The sequence below is a fragment of the Nannospalax galili genome, unplaced genomic scaffold, assembly GCF_000622305.1.
Source record: "Nannospalax galili isolate Female #2095 unplaced genomic scaffold, S.galili_v1.0 scaffold100, whole genome shotgun sequence".
NCBI classification, from domain to species: Eukaryota; Metazoa; Chordata; class Mammalia; order Rodentia; family Spalacidae; genus Nannospalax; species Nannospalax galili.
This window is the reverse complement of record NW_008352891.1, coordinates 1,583,556-1,591,874: the sequence shown is the minus strand read 5'-3', so window position 1 is coordinate 1,591,874 and position 8,319 is coordinate 1,583,556. Positions and strand designations below refer to the sequence as shown.

The 8,319-nt window shown below is 37.7% G+C and overlaps 1 pseudogene; it reads left to right on the top strand.

The window, feature by feature from the left end:
• Positions 1-1,468: 1,468 nt before the first annotated feature.
• On the top strand, positions 1,469-7,303 carry LOC115067155 (annotated as a pseudogene).
• Positions 7,304-8,319: the final 1,016 nt, after the last annotated feature.

The following is an 8,319-nucleotide window of genomic DNA, read 5'->3' as shown; positions in this document are numbered from 1 at the left end:
GAAAGTTATCTGCATCCAAGCATGAACATACTAGTTAACTGTACTTAATTCTTTAATAATATTCTGCAAAAAAAGATAACACTGAATATGTAAAGATTATATATAAAGCATGATCATATGAGTGAAAATAAATTTACATATATTTGCATATGTATAGAACCATATACACACTCATATGTGTGGAGGGAGGGGGTTGTTTTCTACACTGTGAATAATCCTTTGCTTTCTTCTGTTGCACAGGCTCTGATCTACTATGTCCCATATAGACCAAAAAGTCACAGCGTAAAGAGTTTAGTCCAAGACTTTCTATTGAATGGTTAGACAGCTGACTGTAAACAGATCCCCTGCCAGTAAAATAAGACTATGTTTTACAAGTCTAGGAATAAGAAAACCTTTCGGTATAAGATGTACCATGCAGTGGATCCCCTTGAATGAAAGGTGTCATGAATAATGTCACTATTAGAAATGGTTCCTTCAGTGAATGTCTTCACCTCTTTTACATTCACGCTTTTCATTTTCATCAGTGTTGTCAATCCTAGCTTTTCCTGGAAAGTCTGTAACTTTCATGATTTACAGTTAGGAAATAATCTCAGAAGAGTTAACCATGAAAGAAAACTATAGAAAATGGCATAACAACAAAATCCCATGTCATAGATCAGAAAGTATCACATAATGAACACGGCTCATGTAACAGAGCAAGCATTTCTTCTTTCAATAGACACCAAACTTTGTTTGAACCAGGGTGCAAAGCTAAGGAGACAACATGAATTTCCTGCAAAATGTTAGGTCATTGATAGTTCTGTGATCACCTTGTCACAAGATCTACTCAGACATAATCTGTACAATGAGATATCACTAAGTATCACAATGAACAACTTACTGACACACACACAGCATGTTGAGTGCATTTCTGAAGCATTATACAAGTGAAGAAGCCAAACAGAAAATGGCGACTTACCATGTGGGCAGACACTGTAGTCTGAATATTTGTACAAAATTTCTTGCTGAAAGAAATTCCCATGTGATAGATCATGGGGCCTTTGGGAGAATACTGGGTTAAGATGGTTCTGTCTACACGAATGGATTTTCCAAAGAAAGCTCAGAGTGCCAGATTGCCCCTTCTATAATGTGAGGGTACAGCAAGAAATCTTCACCTGTGAATTAAAATGTGGGTACATATCGGACACCAAATCTCCATGTGATTGTATACTGCCCCTCTCCCAGAACTTTAAGCCATAAGATTCTTTGTTAATTAACTACTCATGTTATGTTATTTTGTTATAACAATCTGAGTGGATGAAGGCAGTCCATTTATGCTACCTTCTGATAAGATTTAAAAAAAAACCATCACAGAATTGTTGGCAGTTGTCAGTGATCATGTGGTCTTCTGTTGAGGGAAAGGTTTTGCCACAGATGTGAAGAAATGAGTTCTAGTAAGATGAAAATGCAAATCCCATGGGCTAGAGTGATGGCCCCGTGGGTAAGAGAGCTCGCTCCTCAAGCAGGGGTACCTGAGCTAAGGTATCCTGCACACACTTAAATCCTAATTTGAGCTGAGTGTCAGAAAGATCTGGAGATGGTTATGAATGCATGGAACCTCAGGACTGGGAAGCAGGCACAGGAGGATCACTGGGACTCTCTGGTTAGCTTTCAGGGAAAAACCATGTTTCAGAAGAATAAGGTGGAGTGAATGCCTAAATTCCTTCTACAGCCTCTGCATGAATGTGTACTCATGTACTCTCTCTCTCTCTCTCTCTCTCTCTAACACACATAGAATACACACATATCATACAGAACTACATAAAAGAAAATGGTCAATATTGATTTGATTTTTTGTTAAAATTGTACACTTAAAAGTATGGTTTTTCCTGTATGTAAATGAGGAATCATTAACTCTAATTCTCTCACATATTATTAAGAACTTAGTCAATCATGTGCATCAATAGTTTGATCTTAAATCAGAGTGCAATCTTCTCACTACCTTCTTAAATCTCATCCTAGTCTGGGTTAGAAGCAAAGCCTAAGAAACCTAAGCCTGGTAAATTATTCCTTTTCCTTATCGGGGGATTTTCTTCCTAAAGGGTGAGAAATAGACAGAAACAATGCCAGGGGGAAATAATATATATAAAACATTGTAAAGTACTAGAATCTTTCTAATAATAATGAGACATCATCCCTACAAGTCACAATTTAAAGCCTTCAGAAAGAGTACACAGGAATGTGAGGCTTAGGGACTGTCTTAATTGAACTAATAATATATCACTATTGATTCTTTGTCACACATCCATCAATGAGGCTTTTAGTATACTCATTTTAATAAAGTGAAATTAAGGCACACAAGCTTAAACATTAGTTTACACAAGTCTCTCAGCTTTTTATTGTTTTTACAAACAAATGACAGAGTCACAACTTGATCTCTAAACACCTGAGTCCAGAGCTGGTGTTTTTAGTAAGTATGTTTTACTGACTATGTAGACTGATCTGGGTTTTTTTTTTTTTTTTTGGTGCTCACAGATACTGAACGCTCACTTTTTTCTCTTAGAGCTGTTCCTATAGAATATCAAAAGTCCAACTCCCTCTTAGGTGTTTTCAGTTGTCTCCTTGGGGCATCTTAGTCCTCCTTCAGCTACTTCTGATTGCCGTGTGTCTCTGCCTTTCAGACCCTCTAGGATCCTACCTTTGCTTTTCTTCTTCACTATCCAGTTTTTGCCTGTGACACATGCATGAATCTTTTCTTCTATATTCACTGCTCCATCTTAGTGAAACTCCTCTGCCATTTCCTACACAATTTAGCATTCTCAGTCGTGAGTCAGAGATAATTCTGTTTCTCTCAAGGGAAGGAGACATATTTAAACTGATTCACCCCAGAAAGCCCTCTTACAAAACTTGACTTGAAAGAAGTATATTAATAACCAACCACAAATAACATGCATTTCCACATAATAGGTTTAATCTGAAAGTTGTAGAACTCCTCTTCTCCGACCCCCCCAAATCCTAACAATTCCAGTTATAAAGTCAACTTTTTAAGCATGTGTGTAGTGCTGTTGCCCAGAAAATCTTGTTTACAGTTTTCCTTTAGTAAGGTTTAACACTCTGTAGTACTGTGGAGATGCTCAAGTTTTATTTTCAATTTTTGTATTACAAGTGAAGTACAAGGAGACAGTGGAGTCTGTGCTGGGTTACTGGAACCTATACTTAAAATCTCCACCTTGTTGTCTACTTAGCATGGGTATATGTGCCTGTGCAGGGGTTATGACAGGGTGGTGGTCACACACGTGCTGTCTATGCAGCGACTGCCTGCATTCATTCAGTAATAGCCCTGTGATGGAGCAAGAACACCATTGCATAGCAGATAAAATCTTACTGTTGAATACACTAAGAAGAAGACAAAAAAGGAAACAGCAAAGAAAGCACTTTTAAAATTTTAACGTTTTCATTTTACTTTGGACTTTAAATATTCTATAACTATGTTTGCACTCACCCTACATTTTTAGGCAAGTGCTGAAGCACTAGCACGGCTACATCATCCTCCAAAGACATTTTTTAACTTTAAAAAAAAGCTTTATTGAGAATTTCATACATGGAAAGAAAAATAAAGCTTCTTAAATTGCAGCTGGGTGCCAAGGAAGACTGTTTACCATCTTCTGTGGGCTTCCTTTGTCTTCTATGATCTAAAGATTAGCTGGCAATTTTGTTACCAGTGCTTAAGCTACATTTGGATTTAGCAAGTCTCTTGCAGAGAAGTAAGGCTGCAAGTTTGGGTTCTGACAAAAGAGATGTGCATGTACTTGATGAAGTTAATTACACACTTAAGTAGACACAGTGGGAAATATTTAAAGAGGTAATTTAAAGAGGTAAGGAAACCTTGGATGGAAGAAAAAAATAGGCACAGCAAGGTGGCAGCTAGGTAGGATTCTGCAGTGATTACCTCGATTTGGACACGCCTGCAAGCTATGCATGCAGCAAACTACATCCCTAAGGACACAGACAGCCAGTAGAGAGTTTTAGTGAAACAAGAAAAGATGCATTTGAAGAAGGCTGGAAGCAGGCAGAATTTCTCCTTTCATCATTCCCTAGCTCCAAGCAAGCAGCACGGAAAGAGAGGTACAAGCCTGGGGAGAGGGGTATTAAATCCATGCTTTAACTTGAAACCCATGACCAAGGCTAAGGCAAGAAATCAGCTTATATTTTTTGACTACTAATTATATTAATTACTTTGATGTTTTTGTTACCACAGTACCTGGCTGAATATCTGAAGGCATGAAATCTTTATTTGGGTTCATGATTTGGGAGGGATTCTACTCTATCAGGGCAGGGAAGGCAAGGCAGAAAGGCTCCATCCACGGTCACTGAAAAGAAATGAGGCAGATGGCCTGTCATGCTGTGATTGACCAGGAAGTAGGAAGAACGGGTCTGAACAGGGCTGGGTTTAGCCTTCAAAAGCCACCCTCAGTGACTTACTTCCTCCACCATCCTCATCTCCCAATAGCTCCATAGCCTTCAAAATATCACTACAGGCTGGGGATCAAGAACTTCTAACAGGAGCATGTGGGAAACATTCCAGATTGACACATGACAACTTTTCCTGTCTTTTAGACTTGTCACTTAAATTTTTTAAGTATTTGAAATTTTCATATTCAGTATTCCTCTGTATAGTAACTTAATTACTTTCAGGAGTCCTGTAGTCTCCAAGAAAAGATAAGAAATTAACAAAGTAATTGCATTTGATAGGCTAATAGACTGGCTGTGCATGAATGGTAACATCAGTAGAGCACATCTTCTCTTAACTCTAGAGATGGCATGGTAAAATAAAGCAGTCTGTCATCTAGAACTGAAATGATTATTAGGAATTATACAGGTCATCCAAAGGCTTCTGTATGCATCAATTGAAAAGCCACATATACCTTTTTTTCTGTATACTCCAAATTTAGTTTCATGACTTACACAATTTATTTGCTCTAAGAAACAAATATTCAAACATAAGCAAAGGGTCATGAAAATGTTTGCAATATTTTAGTATAATTTTCAAAGTTGAATTGCTTATAGAAAGTTTACAGTTTGGGGATCAAAACTAAGACTTATGTTTTTCTGTAAAATATAACTATATGCTTCTTGAGATAGATTTGTGAAAAATATGTGACTATAGTCAATATTAAATCTATTTTGATTTATATTTTTTTCAAATGTAAATGTGTTGCAAGTCTCTGGGACTTGGAATATGTGTTGATATAACCTCCTATGTTTACCATTAGAACTAATTGAATTATTTGAATTAGATATTTGATAGGGCCCTTTTCTCTGTTTCTATAGGAATTTATTTATATGCCATAGAGATTACAAAATTAATTAGTATTATAGTCCTATTCTCATTTAATCAATAACTGATGGACAATATCTTTCTTTAAGAAAGTAATTAATATGCAACATATTGAGTTTCTATTCAACAGGACCATGTGGAGAATCCCATCTTGTCCATGTGGATTACATTCAAAGATCCTCTGGGGCTGGAGAGATGGCTTAGGGGTTAAGAGCACTGACTGCTCTTGCAGAGGACCCAGGTTCGATTCCCAGTACCCACAAAGCAGCTATGAACCATCCTTAACTCCAGTTCCAGGGGAATTCAAAGCCCTCTTCTGACCTCTGCAGCATTGCATGACATGGGTGCACTCACATACATGCAAGCAATACACTCATACACGTGAAATAAAAATAATAAATAAAATATTTTAAAAGATCCTCAGTAGATACCTGAAGTGAAGAATAATACCAAACTGTCTGTCCTGTATCATTTTCCTACATAGCCATACCTTTGATAACTTAAAGTTATGAATTAGTAAAAGATTAATAACAAAAATTTGGAAAAAACTAAAAGAGTTATGATATATTCAGACAGTTGTGGTGGATCTGATACCTGAGAAACTGCTAAATGATTCATGGGAAAGTAAGACGGGTAAAATGATATACTGTCAAAGAGAAGATTCAAGGCCAGACAAGGCAGTCTGACCAAGGGGCATTTCACCAGAAAAATGTGTAGTTTACAACATAATAAATGTTCATTTCTGGAATATGTGCATAATGTTTTCAGTCTTCCTTTGACTGTATTTGAAATCATAGGAAAGGACGTTGAGAATAAGGGAGGAGTCTTCCTGCCTAACTTCCTTACTCCCGTCTTCCCTCCCCCAGTCCCTCCCTTCCTTTTTGGCTCTCACTTAGAGGATTTTGGTTGTGTTCTCTTTTAAAAGCAACATTCGCTCAAGTACTAATATGAGCAGGTAAATGAGGTCAGTTCATGAGCCCTTTGTCAGTTTGAGTTAGCTCACCTCATAATTCGAAGGATACTATTTAGAACACAAAGGCAAGAATGATACTTAAGGTCAGACAATTCGCATTCTAGCTACCCTATGGAAAACAATGCCAGCTGTGAAAATCATTTCTCTACGTTAGCAGGTTTCCTCTTCTGCTGGTTAGGTATTTGATAATCACTCTACCTGAATAAAAGACAAATTGTTAGCTCATTTTATTTAATAATGCTTTAATACCTTGGATATGTTGAGTCTGCTGAATTGATGGAAACTCTTGAATACCAAGTGGAATTATACTTGCTAATTCAAAATAATAATAATGTATTATCTAGCCGAATTTCCATTTTCCTGGGACCTGCCAAGCCAGGAGACTCCTCCCCTGACTACTGTCACTGCTCCTGCTGGTGTTTCCCACCCCAGTGCTTCTTCAAGGCAGCCTAGGTGGGTCATTAGCAGGGTTTCAAGATCTTATAGAGGATGAAGAAACAGTGGAAGATTTGATAATTGAAGACGAAGATGATGAAGCTGAGGTAGAAGATAAACCTACAGATTTGGCAGAAGACAAAGAGGAAGAGGATGTATGTGGTGAATCTGAAGCTTCACCAAGTGCTGACACAACCATCCTGTTTGTAAAAGGAAAAGATTTTCCAGAAAATAACATTGTGAAGTTCCTGGTAGGCTTTACAAACAAGGGCACTGAAGATTTTATTTTTGAATTGCTATATGCCTAATTCTGTTCTCCTCAGGACTACCAGTTTTACATCCAGAATTTCACAGCTCTTCCTCTCAACACCATAGTGCCATCCCAGAGATAGCCAAACTTCTGAGTACTCGTCATTCCTCAGAACCCATGGGGGGACGAGCCTTTGGTCTGGTCATCAGTCTACTACAAAGGGTTGAACGGCAATGTACTCCAAGATGCTGCCTTCTAGCAAACATTTAATTCTGATGGATTTTCCCTTATATGTAACTGGGTGTTTTTCTCTAACAGTTTTCAGTAACCTGTCTTTGTTCTGTACATTTAATGTATTTGCTATGATATATTGTGGGAGTTTCTCTTCTGGTCAAGTCTAATTGCTGTTCCACGTACTTCTTGAATTTCTTTTTTTAATATTTTAGTTTATTATTTTTATTTTGTGTATATGCATGTATTGCCTGCATGTAGGTAAGTACACCCATGTCATGCAATGCCCGTGGAGGACAGAAGAGACTGTTGGATCCCCTGGAACTGGAACTATGGGCAGTTGTTAGCTGCCATGTGGGTGCTGGGATTCAGACCTGGGTCTTCTGCAAGAATAGGCAGTGTTCTTAACTGCTGAGCCATCTCTCCAGCCCTGCTTCTTGAATTTCTATAGGTAAATCTTTCCTTAATTTGGGGAAATTTTTTCTATCATCCTGTTAAAGATCTGTTCAATGCCATTGTCCTGAGATGTCCTGAGATTCGTCTCCTTCCTGTGTGCCTATAATTCATAGATTTGGTCTTTTCATGTTGTCTTACATTTCCCAAATATTCCATTCCAGTGTTCTCAGTTTTTCATAGTCCACGCTTCAGGTGTCCAGACCTTCAGTTTATCATCCAGCCTTGACATTCTGTTTTCTGTTTCTTTCATTCTACTTAGGAGGCTTTCTCCCGTTGTGTCTAATTGGTTGAGCTTTCAGTTTCATGTTCATTTCTGTTTGGGTTTTCTTCACTATTTCTTTTTTATGAATTCACTTTTCAAGTCATGAATTGTTTTTGATATTTCATTAAGCCACATATTTGCATATTCTTGGGATTCCAACACAAGTTTATGCCTTTCCTCTTTGATTTGAGTAGTTTGTTGGTGTTTTCTTGATGTTCTTTGATCATTTTTATGACTGTTCTTTTAAATTCTGCATCCTGGGTTTCCACATTGTGGTTTTCATTGTAGTGCACTTCTGTAGGACTAGTGGGTTTTGTTGGGGACATATTCTCTCGGTTTTACATATCAGTTGTGCCCATGTCATGCCTTTCAGCATGTGGATGTTCTTTGTTGGT